The sequence below is a fragment of the Diorhabda sublineata genome, chromosome 10, assembly GCF_026230105.1.
Source record: "Diorhabda sublineata isolate icDioSubl1.1 chromosome 10, icDioSubl1.1, whole genome shotgun sequence".
Classification (NCBI taxonomy): Eukaryota; Metazoa; Arthropoda; class Insecta; order Coleoptera; family Chrysomelidae; genus Diorhabda; species Diorhabda sublineata.
Genome location: NC_079483.1, coordinates 16477732 through 16497544, shown reverse-complemented (window position 1 = coordinate 16497544; position 19813 = coordinate 16477732). Strand labels below are relative to the sequence as shown.

The 19813-nt window shown below is 33.2% G+C and overlaps 1 protein-coding gene and 1 long non-coding RNA gene across 3 annotated transcripts in view; both read right to left on the bottom strand.

The window, feature by feature from the left end:
* Positions 1–19813, bottom strand: part of LOC130449933 (heat shock protein beta-1) — a 41674-nt gene that overhangs the window by 16430 nt on the left and 5431 nt on the right. The window lies entirely within an intron of this gene.
* On the bottom strand, positions 6042–7907 carry LOC130449935 (uncharacterized). Its single transcript, XR_008910512.1, has 2 exons — positions 7714–7907; positions 6042–7657 (listed from the first exon to the last, which is right to left on the bottom strand). It is a non-coding gene; the product is annotated as an uncharacterized LOC130449935 (long non-coding RNA).

Here is a 19813-nt window from a genome sequence, read left to right as displayed (position 1 = left end):
CCTAATTAATTAAGGCAACTTCACAAAACCTTGGAGCCCTCTTAAACACCAAAAAGTGTGCAACAGCTTCTAATTTTCTGCAAGACCTGGATTCGTTCATCTTTGGAATACTGCTCGCACGTTTGGAGCTCGGCTCCCAAGGATACTCTGAGGATGATGATCCAGAGTTGACCAAAAACTTGAGGAGCTTAGAGCATGGAATAAAGGCTGCCGACCTGACTAGATTCTTACATAAAAAAATGCTATTGAATACAATAAAAAATGATATTGAGGAAGTACCAGCTGCTTTTTGATATCGAAAATCCGAGAGAAACATTTTTCTCAATGATCATACAAGGTTAATGTTTATATTCGACTCAGATGACAATAATAATGTTGATGATGACAATATTATGTCAAAACGCACGACGCAGCGAGCTCACGAGCCATTGTACTTACCTATATATAATAATAATAATAATAATAATAATAATAATAATAATAATAATAATAATAATAATAATAATAGTAATTGTAATTGTTGAGGTAGTGGTAACCGGTGTGTGTTCAAATATGAATGTCAATAATAATTATAGAAACTAATACAATGGTTTTAAAGTCCTATCATATTAAAGAAAGTCAAATTATAGGAGAAATCAAAATATGAGGAAATAAACAGGATGTTGCATATAAAAAGCGTGACGCAGTTTTACTGTGGCATATTGCTACAAATATCGGCATATTTTCTAGTTAAGAACCATGCAGTTGCCTAATAATTTTGTCGATAATTTTTTTAAATCATTTAATCAATAACGACAATTGTCACATTAACAATCCACTCTGTATGTTGTGCAATGTAACGATCTATCTAAATGCATCACGTCTACTTTCGACGGATTAATTCAATTTAATTTCCAATTATTACACTAACTAGTTTTTCGTCCTGAGAATTCGGTTCAGTAAATATTTGACAGTATCTCAATATAAATTTTTACACGTTAGTTAAACGTTTTAAACGAGGTTAAGTATATCGAAAAATTTGAACAGCAGTCGTGGTTGTGACTTAAAATAACATATCGACGTCATTTAAATAGCTTACTGTCCATGGATGTTTAAACATCAATCTTGTTTACAACGTCGCGTCGCTTGTAATCTGTCGAGACGAAGCTGCAACGTGACTTTTGTTCTGCTTAAAAGTAAATACACGCCTACGTCATCTCGAAATAATATCGGTTTGAGAAAAATGATATTTTTCTACACTTTATTCAAATTTAAAACATCTTCCATGTTTGGAAGATCAAATCCCATCAGGATTCGAATAAAAAATTCAAGTTTTCTTAGATCAACTTGTAAATTTCTACTATTTTTGGTAATTATCTAAAAATCATCCCCCATCTCCTATTTGGGGTGGTAGGGGGTCATTGTTTTTAAGTTAAGTTAGGTTAGATTCTACTCAAGAACTCGGCACACCCCTTGATACTTTTTACACCCTATTTTACCATAAAAAAATAGTTATTGGATTTTCAATTTTTTTATATGTATTTTTCCATGATAAAATAATAATTACTTATGGTTACGTCAATTAACAATTGTTCATAATTTTACTGAATATATTTCATATATTTTTCGGCTGGAATATTTTTTTTTTATTTTCAGTACACTTTTCTTTATTACCCCCCACAACGCCAAGTCGATAGGGGGTGGAAGATGATTTTTAGATAATTAACCTATTTTTAATCATATAAAAAAATTTTGTGAAACAAGTTTGTCTAAAACCCTTGTATTTAAAATGTACTGAAAAATCGAATGTTTTGCGTAAATCTTAGTACATTTGGGTTTTAAAAATTATTTAAATAATAGTTATTTTCAATCGCAACAGTTGAAATTATAATAATAGGTAAATATATTATGAACAGAAATAATAATTAAAAATGGTGGTAAAATGACGTCATAAAATTTCAAATCATTCAACAAACTCTTGTTCACTAGTACACGTTATAAAAATAATTCCTATTATCGAAACAAATCAAAATAATTCAAATTTATACAGATTTTATTAATTAATATTCATTTGTAGGTTATATATCGATTCGAGGAAGTTTTGCAGCACGCCTCGTAGTATTATACGCCTATTGGCGTTAACGATAATTTACGATTAAAAAGTGTGAGTCATTACGTAAGAATGGTAGCCGTATTTGGTATCAACAACTAATAAAATGAGTCTTTCATTTGGTTAAATACACGGTATGTAATTTGTCTATTTATAACAATTTCTATTCAGTATAATTGGTATGAATTAAAGCAAAATATGTTGATTAAGATTCAATCTAATTCAAAATCTTAATAATAAATACTAGAAAATTTTCGAGTGGCACTCAAATGTTCCATTTTACAGCTGATCCCTTTGATTCGTTCCTGGCCCCACTTACAATGAAAAACTGGCAAAAATATTTTTATTTTATTACCATTGAGGTTTCCACATTTTTTCCAATCGATGTTTTAGCATCTCGTCAATCTCGTGATAAAGATCGTTAACTAAGTAGGACTACGAAGAAAATTTGTCATTACATAAGTGTCCTTTCAATTTTGAAAACAATCGATAAAACAAAAACACGCTAATTCGGCGATTCCGCCCAAAACATGCCTTCCCTCAATACTAAATCTCAAAATCTTCTGAACCAATTTTCGGATTGGTTCAGAAAATGAAGAGAAACTCTCGATTCCCAAAATCGTCTTTACGCATCCGAATTAAGTGCGCAAACATCAACCCAAAACTTCCACCTGAGACTTTGGGGACACTCTAAACGGAGTACCCACCCCCTCATCCAACTTCATACGTATAAAACATACGTTCGCCACATTATCGAATATAGAGCAAATGTTTTCAATACTTTACCAGAATATACTCTTAAAAAACTCCCAACCTGACCCTAGCAACACTGTTTATGTCAATACAGACCTAACCTCAATCCCTAGCCGTCTAAATGACCTCCAAGCCCGCTATGTGATTGGTACCATCGAATCAAATAACTCAGCTGCCAAAGAAATCTTTCTCATTCCCTGGGTCAACAATATACGGCCCCTCGGCTCAAAACCCAAAAGGAAACTTCTTATCCGCCCCATCGGCTACTAGCAGTACGATGACCTCTCTGAAATCTACCTTAATTTCCTTGAAATTCTTCGACATCCATCAGATAAAACCCTGCCCCCAACACCCACCCCACACACTCTTCGTCGTTCGTCGGTGTCGCAGGTTTTCTGCCCCTGCAATCTGGCGAACCAGTTCTCCAGCCGGGGAGAGTACGATTTCCGTAGCGCCGCGATTTGGCTTAATTAGGCCGAAATAATTCGAAAATGAATAATGAAATTTTTTGATATCTCGCTTCGTTTTCGAGATATCGATATTTAGAGTTATAATCAAACGTTAGTTCGAAATTCCCTTTATTGAACAGATGGCGTTCAATACTTCGTTTCACTTCAAATTCAATATGAATCTTGTAATTTAATAAACAAAAGATTTTTTATTTAATTTTTATATTATTTACACTGATACGTTGAGCCCTTCATAAGATAAAAAACAATAATTATAAAATAAAACTAAAATAATCCACACGCCAATCCAACTATTTGGAGTCAAAGTGCACCACGAGAAGGTTAGGTTAGGATAGGTTAGGATAGGTTAGGTTAGGTTAGGATAGGATAGGTTAGGTTAGGTTAGGTTAGGTTAGGTTAGGTTATGATAGGTTAGGTTAGGTTAGGTTAGGTTAGGATAGGATAGGTTAGGTTAGGTTAGGTTAGGTTAGGTTAGGTTATGATAGGTTAGGTTAGGTTAGAGTAGGTTAGGTTAGGTTAGGTTAGGTTAGGATAGGTTAGGTTAGGTTAGGTTAGGTTAGGATAGGATAGGTTAGGTTAGGTTAGGTTAGGTTAGGTTATGATAGGTTAGGTTAGGTTAGGTTGATATATCTCGATATCTCGAAAACGAAGCGAGATATGGAAAAATTTTATTCTTCATTTACGGCTTATTTTGGGTCGATTTACAAAATGGCATAGTCAAATCTAGGCACCACGGATATCGTACTCGTGCCCTCCAGCCAAATAAGGAATAACGCCGCCGTAGTTGTACCCATCCGTTCCAAAAGATAAAAAAAAACGAAGCGAGAAGAGCCTTTTTTACTTGCCAACTCTCTTTTAGTTTTCTTCTAAATCTCCGCTTTTCCTCCCCCAGTAAAGTTACCAAACACAACCCCAGCCCTGCAGAGGTGCAACTCCTATATCAGGGCCAGCTCCAGCAAACCCTCCTTCTCATCCTACCAAATTGTATCCAACGGATCTCTCTTCCACCTTATCCTCAACAACAATGTCCTTGGTATTTATTATGTTTCGTAAAGTTATATTTGAACTGACTAAGCAAGCGTACATTAAGACACATTTTGCAAATAGTTTATAAATGAAAAATTACTTTTGTTTTATTGTAATAGAATCATAAAATAGTAGTAACTAATTCCAACAAATCAAATTGTATCCAAGCATTTCATAGATCAATAGGTGTAATATTTCAAAAAAAATTGTTTTGTTCCGTAGATAATGGATTTGTTACGCAATCAAAGTGTAGAAATTATCTATTAAATATAAAGTAAATATTTCTATTAGCATGTATGGCAAAATGTATAAAGAATACAGTCCTATCTGTATTTTAAATTTATTCGAAATATATCACATTCCAAATTTTGAAGTTATTTTTACTGATTACATATGTATGAAACAATCTATCGGAATCGTAAAATTTATTACGTAAATATGATACTGTTAACTAACAACAAATACGTTTTGAACTAATTATTCACCAAAGCTGCCGAAAATTGATTATATCAAAAAATCTGCTGTAGCCAAAGTCGTTTTTACCACAATTTATTCACTCAACTTTATTCAATAGCATATTTTTCAGCTAATTATTATGAAATAATAACGTCCTTGCAGTCGTCGATCATTTGGGTATTTAACGTTCAATTATTTATATATCACTTCTTATTTATGAATTTATATTGAATTGTATTATACAGTGTGTCTACTTAAGTTGGAATCATGTGGAAAACTTTTTTATTAGTGGTTTTATGAAACAAACATTCTTGATAAAAAGTTCTGCATGGTCGAAAAGTTAAAATGCAACCATAATATATCAATTTTTGGTAATTATACACTTTCACGATCACCTGGTTTTTTGGCTCTAGAAAATCGAAAAATGGATGGATTTTAATGATCTTGGTCTCAAAATGTTCCATTTTACGGCAGATTTATAAAAAAAATAGTAGAAATAGCTGGAATGAAAATTTCTCATAGTTTTACTGTTTTAAATCGTAAAAAAAACGGTTTTGCAAAATAATCCTTTACAAAAAATTATCTCATTATCAGATACAGTTCTTATATTTTTTTGTATTCTACATAAATTAATAAACAATTTAAAAAAAAATCCAAAAAGAATGATTTTTTCAGTTTTTATAGCTTAAAATGAAATCGATGAAAAACAATCAATTTTCGTGAATAGTTTCGTACTATATTCTTCAATGTTAATAGTTTTTGGACCATTAAAAATCGAAAAGTAGATAAATTTTATAATTTTGGTCTCAAAATGTTCCATTTTACGACGAATTTATGAAAAACACGGGGGTAGTGGCTGAATTTGCGATTTTTAATAGTTTTAAACCTTAAATAGTAGAGTAAAACTTTTTTTTCAGAATATTCATTTTTTTATGTAAATTGCGACAAAAAATATACGAACTTGATTCCACGATGTCAGAAACAGTTACGAAGGATTATATGTAGAAAGTCATTTTTTTGCATTTAAAGTCATGAAACTGTAAAAAATATTTATTTTTTTTAATTTTCGTATTTTTTTTTATAAATCCGCGAAAAATGGAACATTTTGAGACCAAGATCATTAAAATCCATCCATTTTTCGATTTTCTAGAGCCAAAAAAACAGGTGACCGTGAAAGTGTATAATTACCCAATTTTTTAAAGTAGTATACGACGTTTGTCAAAAAATTTCAATTTTGTGCAAGAGTATTTTTATTTTTTACAAATCAGAAAAATGTGGTGTTTGAGACAATTTGGTTCCAACAAGACGGTGCTTCCATCCATAGTACATTAAACGTTAGAGTACTCCTTGAAAATATGTTTAATGGGAAGTTGCTTCGGAGGTATTCAGATATTTGTTGGCCTCGTAGGACTACTGAGTTGATTCCCCTTGACTTTTTTTATGGGGTTACTTAAAACAGCAGGTTTATCTGCGAGAACCATTCATTACGTAAAATGTAAGGTTATTCAAAAACAGTAATAAATAGAAAGGTTAATCATATTTTTAACAGGTGATAAAGATAAATTGTATCGAACCAGAATAATTAAATAATCACAAAATCTGAATTTTCATAATAAATGGCTGTAATTGCATATTTGGATATAAGTTTGATTCAAAAAAACTTTACTGAATCAAATTTTGTGACAAACCTCGTATACTGCTTTAAAAAATTGATATCTGATGGCTGCATTTCAACTTTTTTTCATAAAACCACTAATAAAAAAGTTTTTCATATGGTTCCAGCTTAAGTAGACACACTGTATTAATCGTTACAAATCGCAAATATAAAATGATGATAATTTGAATAATACCACGTGACAGAAAACATGTTTCTATTGGTTACTGCGGTTGTGACGTAGAAAGTAAGCAAATACTAAAACGTCGTCGCCGCCTGTCGCCTGTCAAACGTCATTCTGTTGTTGTAAGTGGAGGTAATTGGTTTTTTAGTGCGATTTGAGTTTTCAAAGACTATTCTAATTGAAATGATGGCCGAAATAGGATTTATCGAAGCAGCAATCTACCTAAAGTAGATACATTCATGGTTGCTACGTTCTTTACTAATAATCAATTATTTACTTCGGCTGAAATACGAGGAGTAAAAGCAGATACGTAAGCACTACTAATTAGAATCTCTTATAGTCATTATCACATTTGTTTTCATGAACCTCATTAAAATCTCGTCGCGAAGATGATAGCTTTGAAGGTTATGTTTTAATTACGTTATTTATGTTACTTTCTACGTCACACTCAGTCATGTGACATTTGGCGCGTCATTCAGGTATTTAAATTTATTTATTTTTTTTATTAACTAATATACCGTTAAAAAAAATTAAAAAATAGTGTGTAATTAAGAATACGATATACTAAACGTAGTTAAAGTATACAAAAGTATTCATGGACCCTACCCCTTCTTTATGCAAATCAAAACTGTTTACCTAAAATAAAATAATGAATTACTGTAACGACTTTCTTCCTGTCAATATGTTTGCAGACCTCACAGGATACCGATGCTAAAATTAGTCTTTATACGTTCATCGGTCTGGAATTTTTTTGAGTACTTCGACGTTCTTTCATAAACAGATGTATTTTTTCCACGTTTCTAATCAAGATAATTAATCGAATGTATTTTATACACAAAATAACAACTTGTAATTTCCAGTACATCGTACAAATATGGCAAGTGACAGACAGATGTTACGTCACCGGAAACTTGAATACATTTTCTGACATTAAATTATAGTAATTTATCGCTTTAATACACTCGTGGGTTATTCTTCTTTAAAATTAAAACGAAAATGAGTGCGTGTTATCTGTTTGACCCATACTAAAAAAAAAAATATGAAATAAAAAGTAATGGATTGAAGAAATGTTGAAAATTACCTATAGTGATAATGCAGCAACTTTGGAAAACGTTTACCGGTCGATAGGAGCGATTTTAAATTAGAAATTAGGAACGATCTGTACGATGTGGAAGTCTCGTTAGTTCTAGTTGTCTGGGTAATTACTTTACAGTCCCCTTCTCCCAGTAAATATTCACGCCATGCCTGTTTTGCGAGGGCCTTGTAGCATTACAGAATTAGTTTGTATTCCGTTATGGTGTAAGTGTAGCTGCACTATCCTGGAGAACACTAATCTGATTATTATCTTATACAGAGAACTGGGCCGCGTTGAATATGACCACAAACTTGGTCTACATAACATATACGTACCTTCTTTACTAGGACAGCCGTTGATGTTGACCTTTCTACACCCTTTGCATCCCTCATTAAAGATATTATACGTTTCAATCATTTTAACAAATGAGGTATATTTGGTCCAAGATTTTTGAATGATTAATAAAACAAAATGAAAGATTGACTTGATACAGATGCGGATTTGATCTCCAAAAGTTGTTACTAGATATGAAAGGTGAATCAATGGTTAGACAAAAAAGCTAATTAATCAAAGTTAATGTAATGGTCATTGTTTTCGATATGGTTTTGTTGCTCGATCCTGCTGCAATTACATCTTATACTGATGAAGACCGAGATCTATGGAAACCGTAAAATACGGATAGATCCAGAAAACTTGAGATAGAAAACAAATCGATAAATCTGGATCCTCAGTCACACTTTCATTTACAAAGGCGATATTGTAATTATTACCAAAAGTTGTTACTGGAACTGAAAGTTGGATGGTTAGCTATGACCCGGAAGAAAAACTACAATGGAAAACCAGTGAATAATTTCATTTTAAAAAGGCTAATGAAACAAAGTCATTTTGTAACTTTTGTACCGACTGTACGTCTGCTATGACAATTTAGAAACTACGAGGTCTGGCTATTAAATAACGAGACTACGCGCCTAGAGGGCGCCCTAGACGGGTGGGGTAAAAAACGAGCGGTGCGTTGGGTATCTACATATCTTGTCTATGCACATGCCAAAACACGTTTCCGACAATATTAAAGTATATGTACAGTAGCGGTTTGAAACGAACGTGTTTTTTTTTTCTCGTGTCGAAAACCATGTGTGACGTAAAACAGAAGCAACTTATTTATCTCAAATTTCTCATTAATTTGAAAAAAAAAACTCCGACTGAGTGCCAATGGGGACAATTCTGTATCTCGTAGTAGTATTTGGCCAGTAAGCGCACTCCAGTGCTCGAACTGCCGCCGTACTCACTAGATTTGGTACCGTGCGACTTGTTGTGCAGAAGAATGTCTAACTGGACTGGACTAACCGGAAGAGGATGTCATAGTTGCGGAACATGAGGCAGTGGACGGGTATACAAGATATTCAGACATTGATCCATACCGCTAGAGATAGAGAAGCCATGAAAAATGTGGTCGCGAACATCCATTAATGGATATGCATTAAAAGAAAAAGAACAAGAAGAAGCGACTTGTTTTTGTTTCCGAAGATAAAATCTGTTTTGAAAAGGACTCGATTTGAGTTGATGGAAGCGGTAAAGCAAGAAACGACAGAGCTCCTATAGGCACTCACCAAAGAAGACTTCCAGCATTATTTCGATCAATGGAAAAAGCGTATGGAAAGGTATGTGGCGAGGGGAGGGGAGTATAATGGAGGGAAGCATTCGAATGTAGGATAATTTTTACATTAAAACCCTTTTTCGTAACCAGTCTCGTTATTCAATAACCAGACCTCGTAGTTTTTGATAAGCGTTGAAAACCATAATTTTCTCGTATTAACCTCGTATTATAAAATGGTACAAAATTGAGTTTTTGAGTTGTTGACGTTGCCGAACTTTCGTCGTCAGTCAAGCTAATATAGCCACATTTGAATTTTATTACCTTTTCAAAAACAAATATTCAATTTTTTCACAATTTTAGAAAAATCTCTACAACGATTCACTATTACGATTGTCAAGAAACTAAGCGTCCAAAATGGCTGAAATCCTCAACTACTGCGCAAGGAAAGAAAATCTTTTTTTTTCAGTTCTCTATTTGAAATAGAATAATTTCTTTATACATAATTATAACATAATTAGTTTAAAAAAATGTTACAGATTCTTTATCGCGATCCAAAAATGTAATATTATAGTTATCGTAGGTATTTTAATGGATTCGGAACGTAGAAAATGGAAGATCCATTAACGGAAGTAGTGCGTGAGCGTAATTTCAATTCAAGTATTTCCATTACGGAGATATTTTCATATCAACCGAACTACTTGAATAGCTTTCATGTTTATTTCCTAGAAAACCATATAAAGTCGAATTATTTCAGAGCATGCGATATAAAAATTCAGACTCATCAATTCGAAAATAGAATGCAAATATTATAGCGAACTGGTTTTTATATGGACGATAATAATCCCTTACATTCAATTACTCTAAAAGCAAAAAAACTATTTCATTCGATAAGTACTTATTTCATAATATTTTCAAAACAAATATACATTCAGTTACATTTTCTTTAGAGATATGTCTATAAAAAAAACCTAAACATCAGTTTCGAAATAATCTTATCACCCAAATAACGTACATCCTCAATGGTTCGGGTAATGTCAGACAGTGATTTTGTGCAGCTAAAGTTGAGCAATGGCCAGACCAGACAAAGCTCGCGAAACTGCTTTTTTATTTGGCTAATTGTTCCTTGGGATACGGGCGGAAATTTTGAAATTTTTCTTCAGTGTGTCTGTATGTATTTGGGGCTAGTATACACTGCGACCCAAAGGATCTATTGTGTCCCTTGCTGCGATACTGGAGACTCAGTGTTTACAGCTTATCCATCAATCCCATCCATGTGGGATAGCTTTAATTTCCAGATATCTTCGTCTTCTATTTCATACGCACCCAGGTGTAGTGCTCTGGAGTTCCTAAGTGTTTCACACTTCGAGAAAATGTAGATAGAGGTGCAACAAAACCTGCACGCCGCATTATCTGCTAGATCAAAAGTCTTCAGTTCTTGTTGAGGTGACAGTGCCCTGATAGAACTTCTGTTAGTATTCGTAAATTGTTCTTACTAGGTTGATACATTCTGGTTATAGTTTCCCAGAAGAGAATAATTTTTTTTGGTCCTATCTACCTCCTTTTTCCATTGCTCTGTAGCTGATACCACAGAAGGGTTCGGGTCCCATAAAGGGACGGCTTATTTCAAGAAAAAATTTCAAATTTTTCGCCTTTATCCCAAGGGACAATTAGCAAAATAGAAAAGCAGTTTCGCGCTCTTGGTCATGTAAAGTAATGATTCTGATCTGTTCAATGTTAACCACACAAAATCAATGTCCGGCAGTACCCGAACCAAATATTCCCAAATTGGGTATAGGACGCATATCGATAGAATGGCCCGCATAATTTCCTGATCTGACGCTATTAGGGGACGATTTGGTGGGAGGAGATCAGAGTAAACGTTACGATGCGTTACAGGCGGGTGAGGGGGGTTATAATAACGCGTCACGCCGATATATTTCCCCCTTGGATGAGTAAAAGGTACGAGATGAACTTATTACTAAATCATCATTGATTAACTCGAGTTAAAGCCTTTTTACTTAATCAATATTAATTGCTATGAGCTTATTGACAAGTGGGGTTGCTCAATGACTCACGAATAACGCACTGCTTACACTACAACTAAGCCAACGCTCACCATTCGTTAACCAAGTTATCGTCCTCGGAGACTGAAGGTAGGTAAACTATATCAATGTATTGTCGCGATATTCTTTCATTTTCATCAATATACTGATCAAAATAAAAATACCACAATTCACTTGCACTAATAAGCAAGAAAATTAATGCTACACGGTCAGCTGATCTGCTTTGCTGCCGGCTGTCATGAATAAGTAGTTTCATTGTCATTTTATTGGCATCACGTACGTAAAATCAAAACACATGTTCATCCAACCGTTTCTTAACATAACAAAACCATTGACGTCGTTGAATCTGTAAAATTTTTAGGGCTTGTTGTGGACAATTCCTTGAAATGGGAGGCACATATTGCCGCCTTATCTAAAAAATTGCACTGAGATCGGTTTCCAAAGAACTGAACTTATCCACTTTCTCAACAGTTTATTATGCCCTTATTGAGTCGCATTTCCTTTAAGCCCTTCCCTTTTAGGGCACGTGTGGTGCGACTCAATCTGAGCGAAACTTCAAATTACAAAAGAGAACTGTTAGATATTTACTCGTACTAAACAGCAGGGCACACTGCAGGAACTTCTTTAAAAGATTAAAAATTCTGACTCTTCCTTCCTCATTCATCTTTGATTCCGTTTGCCTAATTCGTAAGCACAAGTCTTCAATTTCAGAAAGATTGTCGCCACTTAGGAACGACCTTTACCTACCTACTCCACTTTCTGAATTAGTTAAGTGCTCAATATTTTACATTGCAAAAAAATGCACAATCACTTGCCAATTGAAATCAAATCGATATCATCTTTTCCCGCATTCCGCAATAATATGAGGGCATATTTACTGGAAAGTGCCTTCTACTCTGTATCTTTATTTAGTTATTTTTAGTTTTTACAAGCTTTTGTCACAAATTGTAACAATTTTTTGACAATAAAGCTTCTCTCTCTCAAATATTTACAATACAACTAAAATAAATTTTGAAGCAGATGTATCGGCTTAATTAAAAGCAAAATTCAAGATTTATTGGATTAAGGGTGTTCGCCCCACGTTATTCGATTCATTGAGCTGTGGGTTTGTAGAAACGCTTGGGGTTCATTCAAGGACACACGATCTAAAAATTCAATATGAGGGTTAATTTCGATGAAAACGTTTTCTGTAGAAGTCAAGGGAACTGTAAAGGACTAGTATGTTGTAAGAGGAGTTAAATGTCACATGAGTAGTGGAATTTAAAAAAAAATAATAACAATATGAATAATATAATGTACAATGTGGTCAGAGCAGGGAGTTGTCTTACGTTTTTGATGTTTTTTATCAATGCTCAATACTACGTAATCCAAGTATAGAATTCCACCAGGAGAGCTGATGGATATGTAGGACTCCTCCGTAGCCTATCCGCTAAACCGCCATACCAGGCAGACATCCACATTCTTTTGCCTAAGAAATCTGTGTAGGTAGCAACCAGTGGTCACTATTCTGCCTTGCGCAGCATCACTTGGACGATATTATCAGAGTTTATGCTGCCGACAGTTTATTCTACCTTCTATCTCAAACCTCTCCAGTGGTTATAGACTGAGTCGTGTTCACAATACGTACACTCAGGTGTTTGTACTTCATTTTGTGGAGATACCGTCGGAAGTAGCCGTGTCTCGTCAGAAGCTGGATAATGTAGAAGTTCCGATCTCTCTCCGAACTTCCTTTCGGTTTACAGTCAAACGTTTTTTATTAGTCTTCGTATCAATTCAGCTGATTTATCTTCTATACATCGTTCTTGCCACGTCCGTATTGTTCTAATAATGGTTGCTGCATCCTGTCGTGTTATATCTGAGCTGCTTCTTTATGTGCAGGTTGAGCAGTTTGAGCAGGTGTACTAGGGGATCATATTTCTTTATCCACGGAGATTTAACGGAAGGAACCTACCTTAACCTGTTACAGACACAAATAGTCCCTACAATTAATGATGGCGAATTCAATCAGGATATATTTTTCCATCAGAATGGACCTCATCTCGATAAGCCGTTTGAGTTCGAATTTTTTTAAATAATTTGTATGTGAGAAGATGAATTCATGGATTCATTGAATAACCAACAAAATCAGCAGATCTGAATCGTCTAGATTTTCACCCATGAGGTTGTTTTAAATCAAAAGTTGCTGAAAAATGTCAACAACTTCAACCATTTCCTGTAGTAGATCAAAAAACCTGAGAGAGTAGTTGTGGAGGGCAGGGGTTGAAAGGGAAGACATTTTTTTGTATTTTTCATCTTTATCTGAAATAACGGAGATTCCTAGAGGATAGACGCGTTGTTTATAGTCGATTTGAACATTATCAGAACTCATTTCCAATTTATTACGATGGAACACACCTCGTAAATGATATTTTTCAATCGAGTTTGTTTTATTAATGGAACTAACCTTCGTAATATAAAAGACATGAAGGCATTCAGTTCAATGTTAACTTTCGTTTAGTTTAACGTTACTCAATTATGTATATTAGTTGATGATGCAATCATCTACCCACTATCCATTCAAGAAAAAACAATTGCATATTTAATTTAATTAAAAAAAAAAAACAAATTAAAGAATGTCTTTACGCTTCAGGGTCACGATTTTCTGTTGTTTTTGGTGTTTTTTTGGAATTTTTTCTTATATTTTTTAACATATGGTTTTTGCAACTTTTAGATTAGAATCTGTTTCCCAGTCCAGGTACTTTCTGAATGATTTTTTCGACTACTAAAAATTGAAAATGTCATAGAAAACAACCCCACGCTATAATAGTATTATTTATTTTCTCATCAGTACTTTTATTCTCATGCCAAGAATTATGTCATAGTTTTTTGTTTAATTATTGTTAAAAGCAAGTTTTTAGTTTGTATAATTATTATAATTAATAATTATAATAATTATTAATAATAATAATTATAAGTAATTATGTCACTAATTATAAACCTATTATTCTTAATCGATGTAGCAATTAGTTAAAAATGACTTTATGGGACTCATGTAACACGTGCACCCATGCAAACTATTGAAATAGTGAACTGAGTATCCGGTAATTTATTAATTAATTTATTTATTAATATTTGAGAAACTAATCATGAAATCTTTTTTATCTTAGAATACTAATAGAAAACCATAACACAAAAAGAATGTTTAAATATCAACTAATAATCTGTATGGCCCTTTTAAACTTTTTTTCAGTTGAGGAAAGAGATGATAGTCGGATGAAGCCAAATCTTGTGAATAAAGGGAGTGTTCTAGTAATTCAAACTCTAAATCACGAATTTTTTGCATGGCAACATGAGATTTGTGTGCAGGAACGTTGTTCTGCAAAAACAAAACAACTTAGGATAGATTTTCGCGTCTTTTCTCTTTAATTTTTTCCCGTAGAGTGGTCGGTAATGTCAAAAAGTAATCTCCAGTTATTGTTCTACCCTTATCCAAAAAATCAATCATGATTAGTCCATGGCAATCCCAAAAAACTGAAGCAAGAACTTTTCCATCAGATTTTTGGACACTAAACTTCTTAGGTCTTGGAGAACCAGAGTGTCGCCATTCCATCGATTGTTGCTTTGTTTCTGGATGTTTCTAGTCAATACAATTAACTCAATATAACCATTAAAACAACTTTCTGCTCAAATCAGAATGTGTCTCTTTGTGAGCGATGAATTTCTTGGATATTCTGTTGATGCAGTGGTCTCAATTGACGTATCCATATTCGTCCTCGTCTACTGTCATAAAACAACTGTCATACTGTTCCTTCATTCATCACTCTAGTGTTGATTCAATATTTTCCCTACTTATATAGATTAGGGCTGCAATCTGTCTTAAGTTTGAGGTGGAAACATTTTTAGATAACCCTCGTATTTTAGTGGTTTTCCACGTACTTCAACAACAAACTCAAGTCACTAAAACCAATGATTACCAATAATTTAATGTCCACGTTGGAGTTTCAAAGATGAAAATAATAAAATTGCGAGTTCGGTTGATATTCGAGATGAGTCAATTTCTATTTTTGAATTCTGACAACTTTGCGCTGACCGATTCGGGTAAGCAGACTTAAAACTGCAGAATCAACTCGAATAATAATTCACAATGAAATTAACCGAGGTGCCAAAGTAAATAAAATGAAATTATATAATTAAATAGATGATGTCATACGTATTTGGTAGTTTCTATTGTTCGCTTGTCAAATGAGTTAATAGATGACGTTCGATAAAGATTCAAGGTGAAAATATGCAAATTCGACGTTGTGATAAAAGCAAAATTGGTAAATACTATTTATAAACTGTTTCAAAATATCAGTTTCGACTTATATTAATAAATGATTATCGTGAACTTTTTCAAACTATGAAATCATTTCTTATTAACTAGTATTAAACGTTTTGCAGCAGTGAATTTACGAAAATTTACGAAAAATACAAGTTCATGTAAAACAATAATTTTATTACCGAAATATTGAGACTTTTGTCATATCTGTGGACAAGCTTCTCAATACCCTCTTCACAGAAAGTTGCCGCCAATGAAGAGACCTTGAAACTTCTGGAAACTGGATACTTGCTTGCAAGAAGTGGGACTAGTGAAGAAGATGCCGAGGAGTCAGTTAAAATACTACTACCGATGGAATTGTCAAAATTTACTATTGACACAGTAATCAGAGCCAAACATCGGGATATATGGTCAGCAAATATGATTGCACGTTATGTACAACGATTTGGTCACGTATCAAGTATACTATTGGGGTGATTCCTGGACATTGTATTGTTAGTACATAGACATAGGACATAAAACAATTAAAAACTTCATTATGGATTGTAGAAGGTAGTTGGGCAGTTCCCAAATTGTGAAAAATCAAAGATCCTACTGAACCACGACAAATATATGTTACTTGCACTAACCTAACCTAACCTAACATTGGGTCGATTGAATAAAATACTGGAACAATAAAAGTTAGTTACGATAAAGATAAGCAAGGCAAAGTCCCAGATTCGATTCAATTGAAGCAATTTCAATTTTACGAATGCTTTTAATTACCTGATATGAAAAATTAAATATACGTTATATGTGTAAGCGAAAAACGTACTGGACAACTTTGAATCGCGATTTTTAGTAAACTTGACTAGCGTTCTATTGATCAATAAGTAAATGAGACGCAAGTCCCAAAAAACATGCTTGTCATCCTTTATTATATTCGCAAGATCGGTTTGCTAGGAATATTTTTGTGTATCAATAATTCTCTACAGCTTGGCCTTCTAAAAATAAATACGTGGGCAAGATAAACTACGTTATAGTGTCGTTAAGTACCACCTTATTGGGAATACAAAAAAATGTGTTATTGGAATGTTTAATGAATGAATAAAATTAATTTATTCATTTCATTATGCTGTGACTAAAAATGGTTATAGAAGTATTTTTCTAAACCGCCTACCAGAATTATTTCATTTACAATGAGACATATTTATAACTAGATTGTAGATTTTAGATATCCCATTCGAAGTGGTAATTAACAACCGCCAATCATGGGTCAATACAAATCTTCCGCAAGCTTAAAAGGTATCTCTCTAGTACACACACGTTTCGAAGCTAGCGCAAATGGACTGGGCGTTTCTGGAACAAATTCAAGCTCTTTATATCTCTAGGAACATCACTCGCCATTTTTCAGGTTGAGTTGCTAGCAATAAACAAAAAGTGTTTGGATAGAAACTTATTTGAAAAGTATATTCTCTCAGATAGCCTCGAAAGTTTTGAAAACACATCAATAAGTTAACGAAAACAAAATAATATACAAGGAAATGAGGAAGCAGACATCCTTGCCAAAAAAGGAGCAGCGACTCCATACCTTGGACCACAAACCAACTTTGGCTACATCGATAACGAACTGAACGTGGCTAAAGGAACAGGTGGAGTATTACTGGAAAAACACTTTAGGCCTTAGATAATCGAAAAGATTCATGACCATATCAGCTAAGAAGTCTGGAGAACTTTTTGTGATGACCAGAAACGACATGAAACTGGTGGTCGATCTTCTGACAGGTCAGTGCCCCTTCAAATATCACCTTGAGACTATGGGCATGGCAGAGGATGACAACTGCAAGTAAGTGAAGGAAACAGCAGAGCATCTACTCTGCGAATGTCCTGGTCAATTCTCTAAAAGGTTCAAGTACCTTAAAGGAGTAGTACTAACACCTAGGGAAGTTGGACACAAAACCCCCCTAGAAATAGCCTCTTTGGGAGGAATCTACATATTTTGGAAGCAGAATAATGAGATGTGGAGTTTTGTACAAAATATCTTCTAGGTATAGGTGCAGAGTGGCTGTAAAGTCAAAACGACTCGCCGAAACAATCTACAATCTCTATCTAAGTACATCTAACTAAATATTGTAGATTAAAATCTATAATCAGTGAACTTTTAAACAATACGAACGACCTAGTCAATATTTTTGAGTTGTATTTAGGTAATTCAATATTTTTTTCGTAGGGCTCGGTATATTATAAACATGTTTACAGTGAGCTATAGTGATTCAATAAGTAGCAAGTCAAATAATGATAACATTTTTGATAACATTCTTCCCATCCATAAAAATGTTTGTTCAAACCTTGCATTTTAAATTCCTCGGACCTCTATAAATAACCTTAGATAAATATTTGTATCAAATCAGTTCAATTTTATAAACTTATATTTAAAATTATCCGAAAAAAAATTATTTTTGTTTATTTGACCGAGACTACGACTGGCTCCGAATGCAATTCTCTAATTCAAGTAAGAGGTTTTTTGACACTGTATCCTGATTGGATTAATAATGATAATTTTTTTAATACAGACTGAAAATATACAGGTTGTTTCAAAAAAAGTCTATAAGATAATAGAAAACTGAAAAACCCCAAAGCAGAACAGCTAGCGACAGTGCGACATTGTCGCAGAACGAGGAAGAGACCTGAAGAAAGAAAACCGAATAATAAAAACAATCATTAAATATTACTGATTTTTATTTTTTCCCTCATCAATATGTCTTTCAAATGCCTTTAAACTTCGGGGAAACGCCGCAGATCCACAAATAATGCACAAAAAATAATGTAATTCCTGCAGAAAGTTTTTGAGGTATTTTGAGTCTGTCGCAGAAAGACCAAGAACATTCTGCTTTGGGGATGAAAAATGTTTGAGTTTGCTCGGTAAAAAATTTTCGTAACGACATCCGTATTCAAGATAAAGGGCATTGGACACATTTTTTACTATTTTGCCGCAACTACTGGCAACATTGAATTGAATTTTCATACGAATATGTTTTGGAAGCTGAAACATCCAATGAATTTATTTTTATGCCCGATTCTAATAGAGGGCGCTAGTTACAAGGTTCGTACCAAGTAGTATCGAACGTAACTTTTTCAATATTAGATTTATTAAGCAAAATTTCAAGTGAACTTAAACATCATTTAATTTTACACCAAAAAGGTACTTTTGATAAAACTCGATAGTGTGTACCGTTTTCGGAATATTTTGATTTGAAAATTATGAAGTAATAACCGATGCTGGTATAAAGTTTTGATAAAGTTATTTATTATTATTATTATTATCACTAATTAGTAAGCATTACGTGAATTTGAAATTTTTTGTCGCGTAAATAAGACCCCATCGATAAAACGGATACATTTAAAAAAATTGGGACTGAGGACTTTAGTTTCTTGTAACGTTTCACAAAAATCCAGTCTAATCAGTATAGAATGGCGTTACGAAAATTATTTACTGAGCAAAGCCCAAATATTTTCCAGTTTCCTATCTATCCTAGAAACGGCATCACCTTTTTTTAAAACACCCTGTATATTAAGGTGATTCATTTCCGAATAAAATTTTTTTTCGGACTCAAGCAAAATATTAATATAAGTATAGACAGAAAAATGCTTACCGAGTTTTACTATTTAAATTTTTTTTTTCAAATTTTTAATACTTTTTACAATAATGCCAATCAGTCTGATGGACCTCGTGGGGAATTTTTTTCAAAAACAGTGCTTTAACGACTCCTATTGGTGAATCAGTATGAGTTTATTTATATAATCGAAAAATTTCAATTTCATTTATAAGTTTTGAGAAAATTTACACGAATTTTATTTTTTATCAACTGAGAAACTTCAAAATGTTTTTTTTTTAATTTAAATAAATGAATTGTACATTATTTATCGTTTAGTCAATTATTTATTAATTAAAAACGAAGTTTTCATTATAAATATATTATATGTTTCAGTTTTAGAGATAAAAAGTGTTCAATTAACTATAAAAAAGTTTTTTATTCCAATTTTCAACTGATTTATTAATTTTCAAACAATTTTTTATTGCTGTTGTTAAAGAGTTTCGAAACATTTTTTGGAAATTAATAAATTAGTTGAAAATTGAGATAAAAAACCTTTTTTATAGTTAATTGGACACTT